Raw genomic sequence first — 27,239 nt, 5'->3', positions numbered from 1 at the left:
CAGGGCGCACATCTGGCACGAACCAAAGAGCAGGACCGTTCCTCACGCGTCCTTTGCGCACAGCTTTCCCCCTCGCAACTACAGATCTTTTCACCGTTTTTACCGTCTGCCATACGTGACACTCTATGCTTGTTTCAACGAAGTAAAAAAACCCAACTCTTTTCCATGGGAGCGTCTCACCAACATCAAAAACACAGCACAATTCTTCATTTGCACACCCGCAAAATCTGCCTCCATAACCGCAATACTGCCTGAACGAAGGCTCAACTTTTCCTAAAAAGCAACAGCTCCTTTCCAATTATCCACCCAGTCAATCAAGCAATTCACAGCCTGATAAATAGCTGACAGATGCCACGTGACCCGAGCTCCTCCTCAACAAATACAACAACCGTTTGCGTTTGCAATTAAACATGTTGAGGTGTCCTACATACCTGCAGCCCCGTCTCCTCTTCCGACGACTGTGACCGTGCACCACTCCATCTGAGGACACACACACACACACACACACACACACACACACACACACACACACACACACACACACACACACACACACACACACACACACACACTCAAACAATTAATTTTAATCGCAGCAGAAAAAAACCGCAACAGCCCAATGTTTGCATATCCACATTTTTATAACTGACAAAAATGACTGTAAGGTGAGTCTCACACCTTCGATGCCGGCAATAACCCTAAGTATATTATATTCAAACATTCTCACTGTTGTAAAATATGAAACCCAAAGAAACTCTCTTTTGTCCCAAGAATAACACCTTTAAAATAAATTCCACCAAACGGTTGAAGCAGAAATTTATTCTCAGTTCTAACATGGTAAAACTTATAACATTTCTAATTTCAAAAGATAATGAAATAATGTATTCACTGACATTTTACAATTGTCTTATACTGTACATTGATTTTTTTTTTCTTTGAAATATTAGATTACAGGTAGAACATCTGGACGTCTCATATACCTATCATATTGTATCTACAACAAAATGTACTAATTCTGTCTCCTTCATTTTTTCTTTGTGTAAACAAAACATGCAATATATAGTATAGTCACCTGTGATGTGTTGAGTCCAGCTGAGAAGACGTTGTTGAGCATCCTTATACAGTTACAGCTCTCATGTCCTCCTGCACTTACGGATTCATCCTGCATGAATAAAGACATAATACAACCTTCACATCAAACACAGTTTACCTCACATTGTCACCATATGATGTACTTTTTATTAAAGGATGACACCGCTGGGACAGAACACGTGCAAGTAGTCACACACACACACACACACACACACACACACACACACACACACACACACACACACACACACACACACACACACACGCACACACACACACACACACACACAGTTCAAAAAATGCAAAGAAATCCAGAGAAAGTCAGGCTCAAAGGCAAACACACTTCTCTGAACCTTACATGGGAATTTTAGAGGCACACGGGTGTATGTATTTGCACTGCCATTCATACACTCTCTCACACATTCACACACAGCTCTTTGTGACAGACTCATGCTTGACAAAATCTTCAATAAATCCCATTTCAAGAAACAACATCGAACTGCATCACGGCACATTTAAACTCAAACATCATATAAAAATGAGTTGTATGTTTTGTTAAAACCTCAAAGTAAGGAGGCAAAAATTCCAAAGAGGGGTTATTTTGTTTAATAGTATTCAGGAATGACATGAATAGAAAAAGTTTTCATCATACTTTTTTTTCCGTAGTTCCAAATTAGATAAAAAAATTTAAATAAAGGAAAATATGTTTTCAATTTGTGAATTAACAAAATGTAACACGCCACATAAGTTGTTGGAATCTTTTTTTTTAATTCCAGCTCTTGTCATTTCTATGAAATAGTTTGTTAAAATATAATTACATCTAATTCAGTATGTTTAAATATTTTGACCTAAAAAGAATGATTATAATTTGCGCGCACACACACACACACACACACCCCACACACACACACACACACACACACACACACACACACACACACACACACACACACACACACACACACACACACACACACACACACACACACACACACACACACACACACACACACACGCACACACACTTAGGCACACACTCCGAGCCGTTGGGATTGTGACTGACTCTTAACATTGTTTCACTGTGAGTGTGTGACTTGTTCTTAATTTCAAAGAAACTTCAATGTAATTTAACTCATAGAAAACAAACTGCGTTACTTGTTTACCTTACATGCCTTCCAATGCACACATATTCGAGATGAATAGCCGGACTCAAACTTCCCCCAATACACACCTACAACCAGCCTCACACACACACTTGCATACACACAGAAATTGAGATTCTTTTTCTACTTAGGAGTATAAGTAGGTTTTCAGAAATACTCTTTTACACAACCCTCTCACACACACACTCACAGTAAACATTCACCTTGTATGTCTTTAAATGTGCCATCATTCTTTAAAAAACAACAAAGAGCCACATGTACACCGTACACGTCATTTCGTTTTAGACTACATGTGTTTATGTAGAGTAACACGCACACACACACACATGCACACACCCACACACACGGACGCACACACACACACTGTCGACGATACTCTTGAGTATGAGTAAAGCACCACAGTTGAATAAATTATAAATATTTGCAAAACAAATATTACATCAGAAACGTTTTGTGTTGGAAGTCTCAAATTTGTGGTGAATACTGTAAAAAAATGATCACAAACAAATTTAGTGCATATTTGCGTTCAGTCACGGTTTAGTCTAAGTCTGATGTTTCATGTGAAGAAGTTCACGCGGCGTCCTCTCGCTGAAACTACCGTGGGCAGTTATCAAAGTGACGCACTCCCCAGTTAGAGGTCTGATGTAGTGCATGGTTCACTATCAAGTCAACACACACACACACACACACACACACACACACACACACACACACACACACACACACACACACACACACCACACACACACACACACACACACACACACACACACACACACACACACACACACACACACAAACACACAGGTCCTTTCAGCCGCTGCTCTGCCTGTTTACAGCATCTATCCCCCCCCCCCCCCCCCCCCCCCCCCCCCCAACATTCAAATGAAAAGGTCATAATGAACATAGTTCTTGTGGATCAGGTGTATTGGAACAGGAAGAGGTCTCACACATGCAGGGCAGACACTGGATGGGACCGGAACTGTATTAAGACTTTTGAATTTTGTGTATCAGGTGTCTGAGATGTCCCCTGACTAATCTGTACATGTCATGATGAACACTGGATGAAATGCCTGTTGCTGTCATTATTCTTAAATACAATGAAGAATTCAACATTATTTCCTTCATCTAGCTTTCTAAAGTGCCTCACACCTACCTGAACCATGTAAAGTTAAGATTCATGACAGTGGCATCACTACTGTGATAACTACTTGATTGAAACAATACACACAATGGACACTGAATTCATGTATATAGATAATCAATATACACTCGGTCTCATAACAATATGAGTAGTTTAATCCACCAGGTCAAATTTCAGGCTTAAAGCTTCACTTTTTGTGTGAGAATCAGCTTCATGATTATTGTGAGAGCAGTTTGTCTTTAGCTGCACAATACTGAGAAGTCTTTCATTCACTGTGTCCGTCCAATTTACACCAATGAGCTCCAGTTCAACTTCCCCACATACAGAAGGATTTTCGTTTATGTTCATGTCATTAACAAAATATGGGACAAGATATCATTTCACAACATTGACAAAATATTTGAAAATCAATGTGTTAGTTCTAATAAAAGACATGTTAGTTTTATAAGCATGTTCCCAATAAATTGGCTGCTGGAGCTAAGCAGCATTTTCCACTTCCGAAGAAGGAGCACCGTTAGTTACTGTGAGAAGCCCTGTCAGACGTTAAGGAGTCTTTTACGTCTATGTTCATACAAGCCGGTGGCAGTTATGTGACAAAGCTATCAGGTGGTGGTGAAAGAAAGAAGTTAAAACTCTCCTTTAGGCCCCTTAAAGACTTGATGAGAAAAGGACAAAATCAGCCTGTGCTGCTCTAAACAACTGTGATGTCCTCCTCAGACAGAACATCCTCATCAAACCTCATCAAAGTGTGCACACTCATAAAAACAAACGTAATTAAGACACCTGCGATATCAGGCTGGTCGTGGTGTTAGCACCCGACTCTCCTCTGAGCTACCTCATTGAGAAAATGTGGACAAATCTTCCTGCACTGTTTCACTCTTTTTGCTAAGTCACAAAACTTGCAGATTTTACTCTTTACAAGTTGGATTTCACGGTTTAAAATGACAAATATTCTTAAAAGGACCTGGCAATGTACATTGTTGATGGCTAACATTGTACGCTACAGGACCTGAAAAGCCTCACACTTCAACCTGCTCCTCCTACTGAAGGTGGTTTCTTTTTACCATCAGCAGAATTTGTGTTTGCAAAGTGAAAATTAGTCTCATGCACAAAATTACTAAATCAGCCATTTTTTTATTTATCTTTTTAACAATTTTTTGTGCCATCATATAATGATAGATACAGTTTTGAGTGTTTTAACAGTGAATTTCCTCTTTAAGTGAGACTTCTGTGAAGACAAGTTTTAGTATTTGTATGTCGTTGGATGTCTTTTGTTTTTCTCTGCGGCTTCGACAAGCTGAAACTCATGCAAACGTCAACAATCACAAGTCACACTCGTTTACCTTCCAGTGCTGGATTATCTTTGCAGGTGTGAGAGCAGGAGGAGCCAGTTTGTTCCTCTCAAACCGGCTCGGTGTTGATGCTGTGGAGTGGGGTCGGCTGATGAGGGCTCGCCCCGTCCGGCTGCCTCCTCCTCTTCCTCCCTCTCGTCTGGGCCCTACATCTGCTATTGTTCCCCTCATCGGCTTCATCGATTCATGTGCTTCATCGGCTGTTGTCGTCTCCATTCTCCCTAAAAATACACACACACACACACACACACACACACACACACACACACACACACACACACACACACACACACACACACACACACACACACACACACACACACACACACACACACACACACACACACACACACACACGAAAGAAAACTCACCTAATGTGGCATTACACAGATAACTCACAACATAACAAGTTAAGATGAAATAAAACAGTGTAAAGTCTTAATGTAAAGTCTAAAGTCTTAATGTCTTAATCAGGTGGTGATTAAAGGGAAAACACTGTGTGAGCGTGTCGGCGACGGAGCAAACTTCTGTTTGGGTGGGACACAAACAGTGGGAGACCCTATTGTTCAAACACCCTCTGGCCTACAGGACAGACTGCTCACAGTAGCAGCTGCTGCAACACACACACACACACACACACACACACACACACACACACACACACACACACACACACACACACACACACACAAAAAACAAACAATCTAAACAAACACGATGCAAACATGAGTTGAAGTCATGAGAAGACAGACAGTGAGGATCTGTGAACACACACACACACCGATGGACTTCGACACACCTGTCTTCAATGTCCATCCTAGACACTGAAACACCCGAACCACTTTTAAATATCACGTCTCTTACAAACCACCCCCTGATATCACGATGACTGATCTACGGCAAACAATGAATATTTGAACCTTGAAATTAAGAAATCAGCTGATTGTGCTCCAATTCATAATGTGCATTTGTCACACAAAACTCTCCTGTATTTTATACCCCTGTGTGAATAGTTTTATTTGTTTTTACCGGAAGAGTTATTTAACTACATATCTCGCCATCTTTAGAATGGAACGAGGTCTGATTCTCACGCCATAAGAGGAACTTAAATGTCAAAATTCATGCATCACTCAAAAGTATTTCAGTGTTTTTGGTAATCCACAAATAAACATTGAAATTCATTTAATCACAAAACATTTGATTTGTGTGTGTTTGTGTGTGAGGGAGTTAATCAACACTTATTTCTGTTAATGCAGACATTTCTGGATGGTCTTTATCTAAATCCAGTGACTCATTTTGCACATGTTTCTTGCTTTGTGCATTTGAGTTTGCACCTTCGGTTTGGGAGGGAAAAAAAAAAAGAGGATCAACTGAGTAATCTGAGATCAAATTAGTTTTTCTTTTTCTAATTTAATCCCCCATCCTGAACAAAAAATATCTTTAAAAAAAAGAATATGTCTTGATTTCGGTGAGCTTCACATTAATGTGTGTGTTGCAGACACAGATGTGGGAGTGCTGCTCAGCCTCTCTGGAGCTCTGTGCCTTCAGCTTTACAGTCAGCCATTTTCTGTCAGACATGAGGAAGCTTCACAGAGGCTGCACTGCTTATGAAAGGCTTTTAACAGCAGCACTGCCTACATGAGCACCCCCTCCCACAGCCACTCGTAAGGAAACAGGTGGAGATCTGACCAAGCGCAGCGTTAATGATGCCGAATGAGTTATTTTATTTTATTCATTGTTTTAAATCATCAGCAGAAGCTCTCACTTCCCTGACTGCCAACTCAATGACTGATACAAAATGGCTGACCTGCTGCTCAAAAGATATCCACTGCTTGCAAGCTTGAATAAGCTGAAGTTGGGATGATACGAAACGCATAGAGCCCAACATAACACGCATCTAAAGGTTTTATCCTGCAATTGTTTTTGAGATGACTGAAGGGGAGATTCCTTGTTTTCAAGTCCAGCGAGTGTCAAAGGAACATTTTAAACCACATGTTTATCAAAACGAGTTTGAAACAGTTATTATTCCAATACTTTGTCTTTTAATTAAACATTTTCATTCACAAAGGAATGCTTCTTCCTCTTTTTCTTTTCTTTTCTTTTTTCTTTTTTACACAAAGTATGATTTTGACTCCGAAATTGGAGAAAACATTTGAGAAAATCTGCTGTTTTCTATTTTTCAAAATCAGAAAATATTACGAGTAAATTAAAAACTAAGAGGCACTGATTACAACCTCAAAATGAACCGATATAGAGGAGCTGGATTTGATCAAGGGATTTGACTTATAGCTATTTACACCAAATGAATACAGCCCTATTTTTTTCTATTATGCAAAAGTAAAGATTTGTCTTCAGTTCACTTTGGAGATGTTTGGACAATATATATATTCTGATCGATTGTTGATATAAACACATTCACTGTCAGGGGTTTTTCTGTAAGTAAGAAATCAATCCAAAAACATTAACTAATAATATTGCATTAAAATAATAATTTGAACTTGAGAGACATCAAAATATCTGTGCTAAAAGTTAAAACATGGTGTCGATTACCATATGTGACTAATATTTAAACAACGAACGTCTAAAAGTCTGATTAAATCCTCATGGCCATGTTTTCTCTCTCCATGAGCGTCATTCAAAGACACAGTTTGACATAAAGATTGTTAATACTGATTCACATTTAGTCCCTGAAAGGTGCATAAACTGAAAAAACAAAGATGTGCTTTCTCTGTCTCTCACCGTGTCTGTCAAAACCTGTTGTCCCTGAATGTGGAACATGCAGTCACAGAGGAAGACGCTTTAAATCTTAAAGAAAATGTGGATTGAAACTCTGCATATACCAAATTGGCCCAATTGGCAGCCACACTACCTGTCGAGCGGGTGGAAGTGTTGCTCAAGGACCCACAGTGGTGAACCGGCCACTATGGGGACTGAACCTGTGAACACCCAATCCTAAATTCACTCTTCTAACCTCTAGGCCACCACTGCTCAACCAACAAACATGGCTGCCACATGTAACGCGCTATAGTCATCCACTGAAGCAGTTTGATGTCCAGTTTTGCTCAAGGACACTCGAGCAACACATGTGGACGGGGAGAATGAGCGTCGAACCGACGACTTTACGACTCTAACAACCGAGCCACAGCCGACACATATACATACACATACACATATACATATACATATACATATACATATACATATACATATACATATACAGAAATATTTGGGGTTTGTTTCATAATTTCAGGTCTTTTGCAGATTTCAAAAAACTCCTCATTGGGTGGATAAACCTTTTAACCTTTTCCCTTATGAAACAGTTTCAAAACTGATTATATAAACTCGAAAAAGCTTGCAGTCAGTTAGCAAAAACAACTCGTTTCAAATTTTTTTTCCAGGAAGAAAAAAGAGAAATCCTGTAATTACCAAAATTTCTATTGAGAATGACGGTGGATTTGCAGCAACGCTCAGCGTAATGTGTATACTGCTCTGACGCCAAAGGATCGGACTGACTCCTGAATGTTGCTGATAAAAAAAAAGGATACAATGAAAGGATGAATTAGACCCGAGGGAGGAAAAAAGAAAAGGTGGGAAATCGTTATATTCACGGACACACACACACACACACACACACACACACACACACACACACACACACACACACACACACACACACACACACACACACACACAAAATCATCTTGATGCATGTGAGAATCAGCTCAATATAATTTGTGTAACTGTACGAACCCGCGTTAATGGGACAGATTTACATTTCACTAACGTGGATCCAGGAGGATACGTGTTCAGATATCAATAATTGAATGTCTGAAATGTAAAAAAACAAACAAAACTTTTTTGATTTGCCAGATTTCTATTATATATAAACTGATACACAGAAGTTCAGATAGGAACAGTGATAGAAAGGCTTTCTGAGGAAAAGAAAAATGACAACAACTTAGGAAAGTTCAAGGATGTGTGGGGTTCTTAAGCTACGAATGTGTATAAATATATAAATACTATAAATCAATTATTATGAATAATCTTATAAATATAAATATTCATGCCTGCTTCATTTGAATGTGAAAACAAGAAAAACTGGCATTACTAACCCAACAGCATATTGAAAGAGTGTGTGTTTGAACTTCGCATCCACATTCTTACGTCTCCTAATGTGTATGTGTTTAGCCCTTCAGTTTAAAGATAAATCCCTAAAATTAAAAAAACGCTTTGCTACCAGAATTAAAGAATGCATTTATACGGACTCCAAATGATAGCTGAGTTATTTTTAAAAGGGCATTTGAATGTTCTTAACAACACTTTCATATCTACAGGGGCAGGGACTTTAGAAATACAGTTCCAATGTAAAAACATCAGCTGTTTTAGAGATTTCATTAGGGTTATTTTTAAATTTGACGAGCTATACAATAGTAGAATATGTGACGTCCAGGACAGAGTCCCTCTGTTCTCAGCAATGAGGCCCACCAAGGCCCTGAAAATGTTCCCCACAATGTAAAGTTTAACTGTCATGAAGGAGATCATTTTTAACAGGACATTCAATTCCTCTTTTTGAAAATGAAGCCATAATATTTAAAAAGCAAAACCAGGGAATTTCACAAAGTTTGAAAGTTATAAGAAGCAAGCAGTAAGAGGATGTTTAAATAGGCTGATTTCATCTGTTTGCACTAGTTTTCCTTGTTAATATAAATGGTGTGTGTTGTAACATAGAGAAAAGGATATCGTTTTCATATAGGTCTCCTTAAATTGAAATTATTTAGTTAGCTTCACATTTTCTTGTTTTAAAGCTTGATATTCCAACTATATTAACAACTGTGGGTATTTTACAATTTTCTTTGAAAACAAGAAATTACAACAAATATCCCACAAATGTGCTCCAGAGTTAAATCTTATAAAGAGAAGTCCTGCTGTATTCCTGCTCTGTTTTATATGAAAGGCTGAGGGAAAAAAGGAGAGAGAAAAAAAGCTGTTAAGGACGAGTTAATCATTTTGAATCATCAACTTTTTGTGTTCATGCGTCTGTTCATTTGATCCACACAGTTTTATAACACTCTGAAGACATCTCAATCAGAAATCCATCACTTTCAATGGATTTGGTTCCTGCAGTATATTGTAGGATTTTGTCCCAGCTTCAACAAGCTTGAGTCCTGCAGAGCCATTTATCTGAAACTGGTATGTTGGAGTCAGGAGACATCTAAAGAATGCAGGGTGGTGGATTGATGAGCAGCAGGATCAGGAACCACCGGCTGGACGGAGCTGGACGGAGCTGGACACGTCCTGTCGCTGGATTAACTTTTTATAGTACCAGAGAATAGGTAAAGATTGAGAAACAAAAACACCTGATGTGATGTGAAACATTGGTGGACTTTTACTTTACTTAAACACACAAACTATGTGTTTACACAGACTTTACATGGTTTGAATTCAATGACACACACACACACACACACACACACACACACACACACACGCACACGCACACGCACACGCACACGCACACGCACACGCACACGCACACGCACACGCACACGCACACGCACACGCACACAAACAATCTTTTATTTCTTTTTTTTTTCTCCCTTGTCCTGTTCGGCAGATCTTTTATTTCTCTAAGTCTATCTAAAGTTGTTCATCCCAATAAATTAAATACTGTTTTTTTTCTAGATTATCAGTGAGATAATTTTCCAGGAAATTATCTAATTGATTATTTTCTATATGACATTTTAGATGTTCTTCACCATTCCTCTTCTTTATATCTTCTTAATCAGCGTTGGAATTACAAGTACTTGTTATCCGGATCAATACATATGACCTGAACAACTTCATCCTGTGAGTCATGAAAGTATTGATAATACATGTATTTAAAAATAGATAACAATATTTAATATTTCTGAAGAAATTAAAAGAAAGAATAAGAATTTACTGAATTAATTATTCATAACAACATGGCAGGATATATTCTGGGACAGGGCTCAAGCTATGGTGAACAACTGTGATGTTCGTAAGTTGCAGTATTAAAAATGTTGCTTGAAAATAAAATTAGAGACAAAAATGTTTTTTTTAAAGGTGTGTGTGTGTGTGTGTGTGTGTGTGTGTGTGTGTGTGTGTGTGTGTGTGTGTGTGTGTGTGTGTGTGTGTGTGTGTGTGTGTGTGTGTGTGTGTGTGTGTGTGTGTGTTGCGGTGACATTCACCATAAGATTAAGTAGAAGTGTGAGAGTGAGTCATTAAGTGGCAGCACAAGTGCGTCAGTGTACAAGTGACAAGTTGTGTATTCCTCATGAACGTGTGTGTGTGTGTGGGGGGGGTCATCACAGTTGGCTCAATGTGTTCATGTGCGGCCTCTGTTGTGGAAAAAAGAACAAGCAGAGAGGATAGCTGAAATTCTTACCGTACCTGAATTTATATCATTCAGCTAGAAAACCTAAAAAATTCACTTGGCAAGTAAAACTTATAAAAGCAAAGTGAATCTTAATTAAATTCATTACAAGTTGATATGTCTTATTGGCAGCTCAAACTGTTATTAGCCCCACATCGTACCTGTTTGCGTGCACGTGTGCGTCGGTGAGTTTGTGTGATTCATGTGAATCTGCCTCACAGTGTCACAGCATCATATCGCATGAAGTAATCCAACGCTTTGACGCAAAGAACGGTGGGGATGTGAATATTGTCTACTCGTGTGTGTGTGTGTGTGTGTGTGTGTGTGTGTGTGTGTGTGTGTGTGTGTGTGTGTGTGTTAGGGAAGGTTTAGAACAGTACATATCAGGGACTTGTACCATAGGTTAAAAGTGTGAAAGCATGAAGCGATGCTGCCATAATCAGGAGGGTGGAGTCTGTGGTGCGACATCCTGGCACAGGACAGTTCCAAAGGTGGCGTTTTGCCCTCGAGGAGGACTCGAACAAACACACACAGTGCCACACTTCCGTCCGGAAATATGCCGCCTCTGAAAATGTAAACACTGCTACCTTTTTTTTGTTGCATATTGTTTGGTGCATAGCTTGGCTCAATAACAAGCAAACCTCATCCCATGCCTTCCTGTAAAGAATCAACTCAAGCCAGAAATCAAAAGCCTTTGAAATATCTGCTTTTATCTGAATTAAGACGTAAGAGTGATTATGATGACAACGAGAAAGCACCTTAACTTAAACAACTTTAACCACATGTTATTGTGAGAAAAGAAAATCTGTTTTTCTGACAATATAGATGAGGTGAAATACAGAGTTATAGGATTAAAAAGTTTGTTAAATGTTTTTACATTTGGTCCAGCTTCCGTAAAATGTCTGCTTTATAATTGAATATGAAACCAAATCTAATCCAGACAAAATATTCTACATTAAAAAAAAGAAGCAACCAAGATTTAGTTATCTTTTCTAATTTGTGAATCAAAGGAACACTCTTTCTAGTCAAGTGTCAGATCTCTCAGGTCCACTGACGTGATTTCTGAATCTGAGATTTTCATTTGTTGCGAGTTTTCTCTTTGAATGCAGATTCACCGGTGCTGACCAGTAAAGACTGTGCATACAAGAAGCATGGAACTCCAAAATGTCAATAAAAGAATGGCCTGAAAACAAACAAGATGTATACCTGCCACTGATTTCATCCACCCATCCATCCACCCATCCATCCATCCATCCATCCACCCATCCATCCATCCATCCATCCATCCACCCATCCATCCATCCATCCACCCATCCATCCATCCATCCATCCCCACCTGACTATGAGTGAAAACAATCCATCGCAGGTCAAGCACAGAAAAACCTGACAACCAGACAAAGAGTGAACCACTATACCACCGTGCCACCCCGAACTATATGCCATCATGTTAGACAGCTAGATGAAGAAGATCTTGAAAGTTTGGGTTTAGACAATATCACGTGCAGCCCTAAACCAAATCCCTCATGTGGGTTAGTTATCATAAGGGGGGTTGTGCAACTATAAAAGTCAAAAAAAGTAAATGACTCCATTAAATACTGCAAACGGTGATAGAAAACCAGGAGGAACAGGAACATCTTCAAATTTTTTGAAAATGTTTCACCACATACTGTGAAGGTACATCAGAAAGGACACAAACAATATGATGCAATACCTCAATGAAAGTACAGATCAATACACATATAGAGTATTTACTGTCACTTCAATCTGAAAGTTTAATTGATCACTAATAATACTGGGACGGAGGCACTCAAGTAACAGTGTATGAATAGTATGAATATAAAAACATGAACAAGTACAGCCGTTTCTTTATTTTTAAATGATAAAGTTCAAACTTAAAGCAGCCCAAAGGAGAATAAAGATGTAGAAATTGTCTCAAAAAGACAATAAGGCAGCTGAAACAGCTGGCCGGTTGCTATGGCGATTGGAACACCGGTCCAGTTTGACAGAATTAAAAAAATTAAAGGGCCAAAAAAATGCATGTGAAAATAGACAGCTGGGTGTGTTGTGGGTCTCTGTGGAGTTTATATTCAACAGGAATAAATGAACCATCTTTAACTGAATATCAAACAACAACAACAACACAAACCACAAACTAAAAGTAAAACAAAAACAAACAAAAGTGCTCCAAACAGTTGGTGAAAAATGCATTTATTCAAGTACCAAAATTTAGATTGGGGTATGTCCTATGTATTCACTTAATCTCTCATCAAACTACTCCCTTTCTGTGCAGCAGGACTCTTACATCAGTATATTCAAATTAACGTGAAAAAGATTATTAGTGTCAGATTGAGTATTTAAAAAAATAAAAAATAAAAAATAATTTTACAACTCAAAATCTTTGTATTTGTTCCCTCTCACAGTCGCTGCGCTTTTTATCTTAAAAGATTATGTTCATGGTTAGAAGAAGAACTACACTGATATTCAAAATGTGAAACAGTGACCAGGGCAGCACACAATTCACAGGCCAGGCACTTCCGGTACAGATTTTTTATGAATATCCCATCAAATCTATTTCTTTCTTTCAGATAAGTATGATCATTGATCGAGTTATACTTTCAAAACATGAGGAATGCAAAGATTTTTGTTTTTAGTTTCTTGCGAGGATCTTTCTCAATCGTAAAATATTAACTTAACTGATTCTTTTTTCAACATTTCTTAATGGATCAATGCAATCGGGAGCACAAAAATGTAATTCTGCAACCAAATATGGAAAAGGCGCTTCAACAGAAGCATCGTTTATCAGAATTAATTTGAAAACGTTCAAATGAGAGAAACAATCTGAATGCTTTGAGGGGTGTTTTGGTGCTGTGATGACTCTTCACTGCTTGTTGTTTTATACATACAAGTCATGTCTGCAGTCGTGCTGTCCTCACTTCATTCCTGTGAGAGGACATCAACCTGTGCAAAAGAAATAAAGGAAACACACAATTAAACAGGTTAAAATGTAAACTGGCAGAGCCTATCATTCGCTATTATATTGATCGTTGTGCTGCAGGGAGGAGGTGACAAAATGTTTCAGAAATTTGTGTCTCTATTGGTGTTTTTTTGGTTGCATGTGGAGAGGAGAGGGTGGAGGAGGGTTCAGTCATTAGGAATCTTCTCTCAGTCACGAACCATTTGTGTATGAACTTTGTGAGAAAAAGGGTTCTCGTCAATTACAGGCTGACAAACACTCAAATATGTGCAGTTTACGATCATCAAACCATCAAACTTAAGATGTTGATAGAAAATAAAAAGGTGGCCATTCAAAAGAAAGCACAGAACAATTCAATTTATCGTTCACATTTTTTCTGAATTGGTATTAAAGTGATACAAACAGTTCAGGCCATTGCTCAGAGATCACAGTATCAATTTAAGAGATTCTCCCTCCACACATGATATTAACGACAAAAATCTGTCTGGTGATCAAAGAACTGAAGTTCAGCCTCAACAACCATTTCAGTAGTTTGTTCCCATGACCACAGAAGACTTTCTCTGACTCCTGCAGCTCAGCTTGGTTTAGGCTTTAAGCTTTGGTTAGTTCTAGCAACGAATCAGGGTTTAGTCCCGGTCGTATATCATATAAAGAAATGATGCATTTATGCTCGTCATTTATGGCTAAAAACATAGAAATATATGAGTCAAGCTCTAAACCTGATCTGGGATTCTTCTTTTCTTTGGGTTAAATTAGACAACCATTGTTAACCGCACTCACTGAGATATCTGTGAATTGATATCGCATTTCCATACTAACCAAATATGTTGAAACGTACCTCACCAAAAGCACACATCATGTATAGATTAAAAGTGGTCTCACTGTGTTGTGGTTTTCATCAGAGAGCTGTGAGGAGTTACACAATGTTAATAATCAGTATTCTTGTTTATCTTATTAATTTCTTTTTTATAAATGAATGTGTTCTACTGAATTCAGTCATATATTTTACAACTACAGCCTTGAATTATCATATTTTGCACCAAAGGTCTGATGGGAAAATCCAATTTCAATTCCCTGTATGTCCCAAACATGTTGGTGAATTGACAATAAATCAAACATTGACATTGATTTAATCCATTCCAAGCATATTTCCGATGTTTGAGAGGAATGGAAGACGAAATTAAAACAAAAGCAAATACAATCACCTTTCTGATTCGGGGTTAATGAATGGATGGGTTAAAAAGGAAATTTTCATATTTTAGTGAGGCAGGAAACAGTCTGCCACCCACAGTGGTAAATTCCAGTCGAGTGAAACAACATGAGACACATCGAGTCATTAAGTAACGTCACAAGTCAATTAAAAAGTTTCGATATTTACCATTTGAACCACATCACCTCTTAGCTGTTACGTACAGCTCCAAATGTTTTACATTTTAAGGATACTGCGTATTTGTTCGTCTCAAAAAAGGAAATGTAGTTTAAGCTTATTTCAGGAAATGAGTGATTTTCAAATATCAAGATTTCAAAATAAATCTAAACTTGTATTTCCGAATGCTATTACTCTCATCAGAAGACAATTTTTTTCCGCCCTCATTTCTGCTTTTTAAATGAGTCACATATCTAAAAGCTGCTTCTCGCACGCAATAGTGAAGCTGTCAGAAACTAAAAGGGTCAAATATAAAAAATAAATAAATCATTAAAAAGATACAATGAGAAACACAACAACCAATACTGAGAAGTTAAATCCTGAATCATTTCTGATATCCTGCAATTGTAAACTCTACTTTTAATGAGCAAACATTATCTGAAAGGCGACATGTTTTAAACCTGAGCTCCGAGACTGCATTCCACATAAAATGATTTCATTTAAACTGGAAAAAATCTATGGGAGAACAAGGGAGAGAAAAATGTAAGTGGTCAAGGTGGAGACATGCACGAGCCGAAACCAAAATAGTAGGGGGTAAAGGAGGATGACGAAGAGCAGGAGGAGGAGGAGGAGGAGGAGGAGAAGTCATGAGCCCTTTCTCAGTCAGTCAGGATTTCCCCTCCGTCAATCCTCACCTCAGGCCCCCTGAGGAAGAGACGCAGGGAATTGAGAGAGGAGGATGAAGATGGAGGGAGACGGAGCGACAGGAACCGACGAAGGGAGGGGGAGGAATCACGAGTTGAGACAGAGGGGGGGAAGAGACCAAATCTGAGGAAATACTTGGAGGACTCAGCGAGAAATGACAAATTAAACCCAAGCGGAGGGACGGACTCACAGGGGAACAGACCAGAGGACAATTACTGAAACTACATGAGATCAAGCCTCATTTCTGATTGATAATGTAGCAATTATTCTGAGAACAGATCTGTGTATTTGTACTTTACTGGTTGTCTCGGTGTCCAATTCTAAAGGACCCTGGTTCTGGACTGATCTTCTCTATGGTCCACCAGAGAGAAGCTGCAGACCCTCCATGACCTCTGAAGCCAAACACTGGAACACACACCCAATGGGCAGGTCCTCAGGCCTGCTCTGGACTCTACAAAGTGTATTAGTAAGATAATGTACGTCTAATTCGGTCAGCTCATCTGTGTTTAATCCAAAGATCCACTAAATTCTTTCCATTGGCGTAAAATAACAGGGAGGAGCCGTTACAGTGAGCCGATAAAGGGAGAATCGTTCTTTTAACAGCTGTTCATCGGTTTATGCTATCACAGACTAACGTCTGTACAGTATGGGCGCAGGCTTTCAGGAAGAAGGTTCAAAAAGAGTGAAATGTAAGTAAGTTAATGTATTCTTCAGGTATGTGTTTGGGGTACGTCACTTGCTAATTTTAAATGTAAATGGTTTTTCTATAACTGTACCTCTTCAACCTAAAAAACAAAACCAAACTTAGTGCTGAACCAAAAAAAGAAACTTTTCCTTTTATCTCAATGAGGAAAATCAACCCCAAAATTAAACAATAAATAATGACACACCTAAAAAGAATTACTTTTGTTGTTTCAAGTCTGAATCTATTTATAGATTATATATATTAGAACTGTGTGGTTGTGTGAACTGGCAAGCACAGCACATGCCAACTGGTCGGAGGATGCAGGACGCAAATCAAAACTGCCAATTCAATGGACTCACTTTTGAGGTCATTTTGGATGACATCATCAGACTGGCCAAGCAGACTTTTATAACAAAATATTTTGCTCAAATAGCAATTGAAAATGACATTGTAAATGTGAGTTCATGAGACGCATGAAAAACGATGCTCAGTTCACTTCTGAATCTATGATTTTTTTTACACTTGTACAACGACAGAGACTGAACATTTTCAGAGACAGACCCAATGCAAGAACATTTCTACCATAACCAGCCTCTGCATTCTACCTTGAATCACTTCCACGTATCCATCCACGTATCCATCCATCCATCCATCCAACCATCCATCCGTCTATCCATCTATCCATCCATCCATCCCTACATCTTCTATAATGCTTTATCCAACTTAGGGTTGCAGTGGCTGAAGCTGAACGGCAGCTCAGTCCAACACAGTGCAAACATGGCGCGAGTCAACCACATCAGTCATAATCTAGAAACGCCAAACTGTGTGGACTACGGGAAGAAACCGTATTAAACCCCGGAAACCCACAAATACACAATGAGAACATGAAACTCTACACAGAAAGGCTCGAAACCCGGGATACCCTCGCTTTGTGAGGGTGACAAACCATTATGCCACCATTCAGCCTCTGACAAGTCACGAGTTATGAATGGTAATGGAAAAAAAAGACATGTTCACATTCTTGATACTAAAACATCATTAACTTTAATTTATTTGATGGTTAACAAAGTTTTCAAAGATGCATATTCCACAATGCATTTTATCATCTTTCATGTGATGTCACGTTGTCTTTGGACTTTATCCATCTTTTTCTACACTTCGTTATTCAGTTCAAGGTCACGAGGGGCTGGAGCCCATACCAACTATGGGGAGGTAAACCTGGTACATGCAAATCACAGAGAAAAAGACATATAAGCATTGACACCTATGGACAATTTAGGATGACCAAAATAGCATGTTTTTAGACTTTGGTGCGAAACTGGAGTACCTGTATAAAACCAATACAGAAGGAGAATTTTCAAATTCCACATATAAAGGCCCCGAGTCAAACCCTGTTTGTAATTGTTATTCCACTATTTTAAGTTTTGGTTTTGTATACTTGTTACATCAATCCCGTTTGCATCTGTGACCTCTTTACCTGTATACTGATAATGGACGAGGCTCATAACAAGAATCCAAAACTCACAAAACAAGCAAACTTGGAGAGAGATTTTGTAGAAAGGGCCTAGCAAATGAAACCTGCCTCAAAACCTAAAAGTATTGTTAAACGGAGACAACAAAAGATGATTCCAGGAATAATATACCTTCATATTATCTACAGTATGTGAGCATATCATTCAAATGCAGTGCTGGAAAAAATGTTGACATGATGCAGATTTGAATTACACGCCAAAGGATGAACTTCTGGTCATGGTGTATGTTGAACTGAGCAGGATCTATGATTCTGATTAACAGCATTTACACATTTTTAAAACTATTCTGCAGCAATAGAGTGCATTCAAACATGAAAGGGGTCACATTATGCAAAATTCACTTTCTAATGGTTTTCCAACAGTTATATGTGTCCCCATACTTGGAAATGATGCCCTAGAAGTGAAGCAAGTCGGTCATCTCTCTCTCCCTGGCTTGTTTAATTTTATTTTTTTAAATTGTGTGCACCAACAAGCAAATCAGAAATCAAACCCCATATAGTGTCATCGGGGGTTTAGCCAATCCCAGTCAAGGCAGCCCCTCCCTTTGACCCGCCCACAATTAGGCAGCTCTGCTCTGGCACATGGCACCATGGGAAGAAGTGCTTCCTCCTCTTCCCAAGATGGGCATGTGTGGGCGGAGCCAGTCCAGCTCACACAGACACAGCAGATTCTGAATGCAGCTCCTATGATTGAATATTCAAATAGATGAAAATGAAGGAAAAGCTGGATTTGAAGCAATAAAGTTTGAATACAATGTTTTTGGTCCAAAGGGACCCATGTGAAAGTTTTGAAAAGGTGTATAATATGGCCCCTTTAAGGTATGCACCAAAAATAAAATTCCTTTTGCCTACAAATCTTCATTATTTAAAATATGTAAAACTGTAAATATATACTTATAATAAATAAGTTGGACATTAACAAAAACAACAGACTGATGTAAAGTGATAAGGTAACAAAGGGGCAGATATCATAAGACTGATCTTCTCTTCTGCTCCTTTTCATCCGGACTGTGTCGGATTAGAAGTTCTGTTGCTGGAACTGTTTTTAAATTATTAATTTTGAATTAAATAAATAAATAAAATGAAAAAAAATGAAAAACTTGAAAAGTGAAACCCATCATGCTATGTATTCAATGCAAAGCGAAAATTAGTCCAGAGACTGCACACACACACACACACACACACACACACACACACACATACACACACACAGACGTGCGCGCGGAAGGGGCTCAGAGATGTGAACTTGGTGAGCAGGACAGCAAAGGTCTGACTGACCTCCATGACTGACTGAACAGACTCCAAAAAATATGAGCAAGTGGATAAATGCAGGTGTGTGTGTGTGTGTGTGTGTGTGCGTGCGTGCGCGCAGGCCTACAGGCCGGGCGTATGAAACGTTGCTCAGCTAAAAATAAATAAAGGGCTTGAGAGAGGAGCGAAAAGCATTGTGCTCTGTGAGTCACGACCAGGAGTGCTGGTGGTGACGACACACACACACACACACACACACACACACACACACACACACACACACACACACACACACACACACACACACACACACACACACACTATGACAGCGATACTTCCAGAAAGTCCCAAACACACTCAACAATAAACAGACTGTAGTGACGAGAACTAAACATTCAACTATCACAGAGAGACAAACTTTTTACCAAATATATAAACAATTCACAGAAGAAGAAAGCTGCACCATTTAATTGTACTGTGTGTTAATTACTTAGTATTATTCTTTGATATTCAGTTAGTTAACACGTTAACATGAACATATTATTCATGTTTTCTCAAATGAAAGGCAAAAATGGCATCAAATGGAACAAACCTAAGAAACACATCATGTTCTGTAAATGAACAAAATTGCAGTTTTATATTTAGTGGCAAATTTATCTTTTTCCATAAATGAGTAAGAAAGTTGCAGTATTAGGCAAGAAACAAAAAACAAAGTGAGAATGAAAATTTGGTGGGTCTACGTGAAATTTCACAATAGTTTTATTTTTTTATTGTTTTAGTTTTCAGCAAACTATGATTTCACCTTTGAAACTGCATAAGTGGACAAGCAAACAGGTTATGTACTTCATTTGATGGAGAGAAATAATAATTTAAAAAAAATAAAGGCAAATAACCTGTTAGATTGTGTTACTGATTAAAATGTAAGTGCATCCCAGGATAGGTTGATGTCAGAGACAAAAAAAAATGTCAAGCTCTGTGACTAAAACCCTCCACTGCAGAACTCTTCCTCCTTCAATTTTCAAAGCAATCAGTCTCTGGTTTAGTACGGAAATACCACTTGGATAAAGAACATTTATTTCTTAGTTATTCCTGTTCTCTTTTGCCTATATTTGTGAATATTATGTTGATTTAAAAAAAAAAAATGGAAACATTTATTTTTGCACTTTTGATGTCTCTTTGTTTTAGGAAACAGCAGATGTGTAGCTCCTCTCTTCCTGTCCCTTGTTGGTGTTTACTCTGGAAAAAGTAGACTTTTGCCTCCGAAACTGCTTCAAATGAAGAGCAGTCGAATGCAATCACAGGTCAATGACCATATTGTAGACCGTACATTTTTGAAAATTCAAATGAAATAGCATTACTCTTTACCTTTGTGGACACTGTTAAAATCCGAGCCTAACAAGAGGAACTGAATGAACACCACTACTAAATGTCAACTGACTGGCTGACATCAACACCTGATTTACATCAAAAGATGTAAACCTGCTGATTCTCAGTCCAACGGTTCAGTGAGGGAGCCAGTCAGATGTAATTCAGGATGTGATGCGTTCGCAACTGTTACGTCTTCAACACATGGGGCTATTTACGCAAACACATGCTGATAAATCTCATTCAGGCGCCCAAGTTGACTCATGCACAGTGATAATGCTAAAGCGGCTTTAGAAATTTACTTTCCCTCTTGTTCACAAAGTGAAATGTTTTGAACTTCAGCCTGCAGAACGAAGCAATCACAGACTTTAAAAGTGCAAATGTCTATTAAAGGGAGATTTTATTTTATTCTGTAGTTTTATGCTCACTGATGATCTGATTTCCAAGTGGCAGGACTTTTGGGAATTAGATGATATATGACTAAAATCTAAAGTTCGACTAAATACAATTTTTTTATTTAAATATATCCAACATTGCGTAAAGGGTGCAAGGAAGACAGCTTGCTGACATTTAGAACATTCTAACTTCATAAGATGAAACCCAATGAGAGGAATTAAGTCGTAAAGAAAACATTGTTAAAACTTAAACAAAAGGTGGAAAAAACACTCATCTTTCATTACATTGTGAATCTGTTTAAAACTGTTTTATATATGCTACAAAATGGTTTTGTGTTTCAACGTGTGTCTTGCTTGTGGATCCTGAAGAGGTGATGCAGTAAATATGTGACGTAATTTAATGGCAGAGCTTTATTTTACTTTTAATCATTTGAAGAAATGATCATAAATGAAAGCAAGAGTAAAACTACTAATCGTGTTATTAAAACATACGTTCATGGCATTGCGTTTGCTGTAAACAAAATAAACTAAAAACTTTTCAAACTAAGCACAAAAGGTAGAACACTGATTTGATAGAAGATATATTTGTTGTAACAATGGTTTTGGCAATTAATTTAATACCACCGGATAGTCTGTCTATTTCCCTTTTAATTTGCGCCACATTTCTTTTGAACATGCATCTGTGGGATGAGCAGCAGAACTGATCATGTGAGTTGATCCCATGAAAACTTCTCCACCAATACCTGACAGTTGTTCTATACTGTTCACTGTTGTTTGGTGGATTTCACGACTGAATCTTAAGAAGTAATACATATTGACAATTTAACATTGTTTTTAATCAAACAAACAGGAACCGGAGTAGAATGTGGAAGAAACGTACGCAGCAGCAGGAGCAGCCTGCACCTCCGGTCACAGACTGCTGTGGGACGACGTCACATTCTTTAGGGTGGTTTGCTGGTCACTCTGGCACGAAGTGAGCTGAAGAGATGGTCCCACAAATGGTCAGAACTCCTGCGAGGTCATTTCATCTTCTTCCAACCCCAAATTCTGGAGATGATCCTTGGTAAATCCCTCTCCATGGGGCCGAGCGCTGTCTGTGGAGTTATGGGATTGGTACTGGATGCAGAATCTCATCCTCATAGCTCTCGGCATCCAGATGTGGCAATCAGACACCTGCTTTTCAGCACCTGAGACTCCAAACAAGAGTCGACCACTACAATAAAGTGAAGTCATTTGGCGGAGAGGATTTGGTACATTTTTAATGGGCACAACCCATCAACAGTATATTCAGCTTTGCTGCTTATCACACAAATGCAAGTTTCTTATAAATGTGTCATCATTCAAAAGGGAAATAATCAGGCTTCGAGGCATCCAATGGCAGGAGAAGTAATTCTAAGAAGCATTGTTACAACATTTGTTTCTTACTTTTTGTCCACTCACAAACTTCAAATAATGAAAACAGATACCACTGTTGCAAAAGATTAAAATATATTGAGGCAGTGACAAGAGGGATCTAAACCTCGGCTATCTAGGATACGCTGGTCGTCTTTCTTAATGTGTGTACTGTCATCATGTCAACACTGAGCTGTTCTCCAAGTCCTCCATGGGAAAGGGTGTGCTCATCTCCAAACAATTTCAACTGAATCTTTTCACATCATACATGCACTTTGCGTCTTTCAAAACACTGACCAGCACCATTCAGCTTGAAAACAGGTGTGATCTCTCGCAAAGTTCTTCATGCATCTCTAGAATAATCAAAATACACGAGGCAACCACAAATCCAGAGGATGACTGAACACTTTCATAGATGAGAGCTGCAGTGTTGATGTTCTTTATATACATTTAAATAAAATATTCTTGTGTGGACTGTTCTGTGTAAATAGACTGATTGATAGAGATAATACCAGCCAACACATGGGGGAAGGCAGGGTACCAGTCACAAGGCGAACACAAAGTCAGACTGTTACACAGAAACCAACAAAAATCCAGAAGTGCACAGGAAGAACTTTCAAACTCCACGCAAGTACTCCATCAGCATTCAAATTGAAATCTGTCAAACAATGGCATTCACAAAATGATCAAATGTCTGAATGTAAGTCTGGAACTTTTTTTTTGATAACATTCCTCCATTCATTCATCTATTTTTACGATTTTATCCACCTGGAGCCGATCTCAGCTAATAATGGGTGACGGCAGGGTACAACTTGGACAGGTGGCCAGGAATGGACAACCACATACACTCACATTTATCCCTGGTCACCATTTAAAGCTACAAATGAACCTACAGTAGTGTGAGGAAACCAGAGCATCTGGATAAAATTCACACGCGCAGAAGGAGAACATGCAAACCTGGACCTTCTTGCTGTGGCGCACTATACCACAGTGGAGCCCAGTTTCATACCCGTGAACATCCAACTCGGGTGGATCTATAAATTATTAAAACAGTTAACTTGCTGTGTCGTCTACAAACAGGAAGGGTTCTACGGTGGTGGAGCGGTTCGCGTTCTCTCACCTTCAAGAATATCCCGGGTTCAAATGTGGTGTGCTGGCCTTTCTCAGTAGAGTTTTCATGTTATCTCTGTGCATGCATGGATTTTCTCTGGGCACTGCACTGTTCATCTAACAGTCAAAAACACATGTTGAATAAAAATGTCTTTTAGTTGTTAATGTGAGTGTTTGTCTGTGTCACTCTGCCTTTGTTCATACATACTCAGCTGGGATTGACCTAAACCAAACTCAACAGGGATGTTTGCTTAGATGTTATTTCATTGTTTTTCCCTGTGATGGATACACCCCTGTACATGGATGACAGGGAATCATTGGTATTTTATGGCTAAAACATACTTGAGTGTTATTTAAACTACATCTCCAAAAACACTGGACAAAATAAAAGCACATTTTAACTAACTGAGGATAACAGGTGAGGTTTGTCCTGATAGATTAACATCTACATCAGTGCAATGCACAACAAAAAGGGAAGAGAGGCCATGTGAAATAAATGATATAATTGTAACCTAAATAATTGTCTTATGTAATCTATTTTTGTTGGATTACTCAATGAAACTCTCCTTCACTGCTGCAACTAGCTTTTTTTAAGGAAAAGTCTTGATAATGTAATTTCATGGCATAACGTGATGAGAGGCTGCACAGGCTGTCCTCGGTTGATTAAATGACTTTAACAAATATGTGTCCTATTTAGAAGTTGTGTCACGCTATCAAACAACAACATATAAGCACAAACATGCAAGTGTGCCGTGGTTTAATGTGCTTGTGTAAAAGACACGACAAACGGAGTTTAGAAAACAGGTACGAGTATCACTTGTGTTTCAAATTGTCTATTGGACAGCTGTCAGATTACCTGGAAGTGTGGAACGCTCCCAAAAGTTAGATATCATGAAGACGTTAGCTGTGTGAGACTGTATGTGTGAACATAACTACAAAGCCAATGTTCTGGTTTTAGATGAAAAATTGCAAACAGATGCTGATCACTATGTGAGAATTTATGAAAATTAATCTATGAAGAAATAAAGTATTTATTTTTTTAAGAAAGGGTTAACTCAATATGGACGAAATATGTGCATTGTTATTTGCACCAAGCGTTGTGATAACTCCGTTCTTTTAGAAGCGTATGTCTTCAAAGCCCCTCGGTCTCAGTTTTTACCATGACGTCACCGTCCTAAATATAGCATTGCACTGGTAGCTGGAATTAAACAAGACGAAACATCATCAGTGAATTATCATACACAGGTGGAGTCACATAAGGACGGAAATACTTTTCTTTCCTGTTGCTTAATGTGAAACATATTACCTGATATGTCAGAGAGTAGACATTACAGGTACATTAAGATGAGTGTTTCTATGTGAGTATGTTCTAAATTGCCCACAGTTAAATGATACCACAACATAACCATAGCATCTACAGCTTGAATCCTGGCGTACAAAAAAACAGACCAAACATTTGACATCAATATATGACCCTGTTTCACTACTTCTCATTATTTGTCCAGCTACACATTTGTCATTGTAGGGTTTGGTTTGGGTTTAGTTTTTTTTATTGAGGATCCCTAGCAAAACATTCGAGAGGAAAGTGGCAACGTCAACACAATGTTTGAGTCCGTACAATATTCATCATGCATTTATAAAAAAAAAAAATCAGCACAGCAGTATAGTACGCAATTAAAGAAGAATTATAGGTAAACAACATACAGCACAAAATCAGCTCTGCAATGTTGTGCAGACAAGAAAGAAAATCACTCTTATGCTTTACAGAAGCAAATTTCTACTATTCATACAAACTGCAGCTAATCTGATGAGAACTATGAAGACTCAAGTTTTTGCAAGTCAATGGACAACAATGTATAGGACCAACCGAATTCCCAAGAAATATATTTTTCAATGTCATCGGTAATTTAGCCCACACATTAGTATTTGTCATGCGTTTGAGAAATTCTTAGACATTTCCTGCCTCCACCCAAATTCAAATTGATGTGAATGAAACTGAGCTACGTTCACGCCACTGAAAAATGGCATTCAGAAATGTAAAGGCAACATAAGTTCCCTGGGTGAGCCTTTGTGGCTCAAAACTTTCTAAGTACTTTATAAGCAAGTAGTGTTTCCTTGTGATGATTATTCAAATAAATGATCACGTTCAGCTCTGTGGAGTTTGGAGCAAATAGGCACAAAGCTCCAGGTGGAGGTGTGTTTGAAGTCTCCCCTTGTCATCCGTGTGCAGGGTGATGTATTGTTAAAGTTGATTGGTTTTCATGGTCTTCACCTTAACATGTAACATGCACTAATGTGAACAATGCAGCTATCAGGAAGTATAACCGGATTGAATTTATTGAATATGAATGGATTTCATGAAGCAAGCAAAAATATCAATGGTGGGATTTCTGTATTCTGTCACATGAAACACATGTTCCAATCTTACGATTTGGTGTAACATTATAGATATGAGAAAATTTGAGTTTTGGTCGTTTGGTTGTATTGAACCTTCAAATCAACTTTGGATTTGTTACATGTAATCATCCCCTATACCGCAATCACAATAAACTTAGAATGTTCAAATAGGCAAAAATAAATTATAAATTACCCAGATTACCCAGATTACTGCCATATAATTTTAGGATCAAGCAGGCAAAGTGATGACAATTCAGTTGTGTAGTGAGATGGGAAGCAATGCTCTCCTATTTTTTTGTGATGCATATGTCGTGCATCTGCATGTGCATGCTCCTGCAAAAGCATCTACTGTGATGCCACTTTTTCTCATGAAGACATGGAGCACGTAAATGCACCATTTCAATATAATTATACAAAGCAAGACAACTGCCATGTAATGTTTCCACCATAGTGCATACAGGTAACATGTATAAGGACAGCCAGCTGACCCAGTGGGTCATATTTGCCATACTTGGATGTCTCACACAACAATAAAACGTGATGTATATGATCAGGGAGGAACTTTTGGTGTGTTTTCCCTGAATCACTGCTCCAGGTCACAGGGGTCTGTCCTCCTCCTGGTAGCTACAGGAGGAGGTAAATCTAACGTGACGTAGAGGTGTTGCCTGACTTGTCTACGATATGATGACTCACACGAGCAATGACGTAGCAGGTAATTGGTAGAAGGCTTTACGTCTGTAAGGGTCTAAAGCAGACGCAGCACGTGCTACAGTCACACATGTGCACATGTTCAAACACCACCAACAAACGTGTAACATTTACTGCTCAACACGCAGTTTCACCATCATCTGGCTTCACGTCTCACTCAGCAAATACAGTTCGTTAATCAAACGTAATCGGTGACCCAAGAAAAGAAGTTCAGC

At 38.6% G+C, this 27,239-nt stretch overlaps 1 long non-coding RNA gene across 1 annotated transcript in view; it reads right to left on the bottom strand.

Annotated features, from left to right (window-relative positions):
- Nucleotides 1–431: 431 nt before the first annotated feature.
- Nucleotides 432–27,239, bottom strand: part of LOC308116284 — a 38,739-nt gene continuing 11,931 nt past the window's right edge. The window contains exons 4-7 of the long non-coding RNA XR_013935765.1: nucleotides 14,049–14,103; nucleotides 4,743–4,972; nucleotides 1,073–1,162; nucleotides 432–480 (exon numbers count right to left, since the gene is read on the bottom strand). This is a non-coding gene — a long non-coding RNA (uncharacterized lncRNA). The remainder of the gene's footprint in view (nucleotides 481–1,072; nucleotides 1,163–4,742; nucleotides 4,973–14,048; nucleotides 14,104–27,239) is intronic.

The sequence above is a fragment of the Lipophrys pholis genome (genome assembly GCF_963383615.2).
Source record: "Lipophrys pholis genome assembly, chromosome: 11".
NCBI lineage: Eukaryota > Metazoa > Chordata > Actinopteri > Blenniiformes > Blenniidae > Lipophrys > Lipophrys pholis.
The sequence above is the reverse complement of the archived record's forward strand: the minus strand, read 5'-3'. Positions and strand labels throughout refer to the sequence as shown.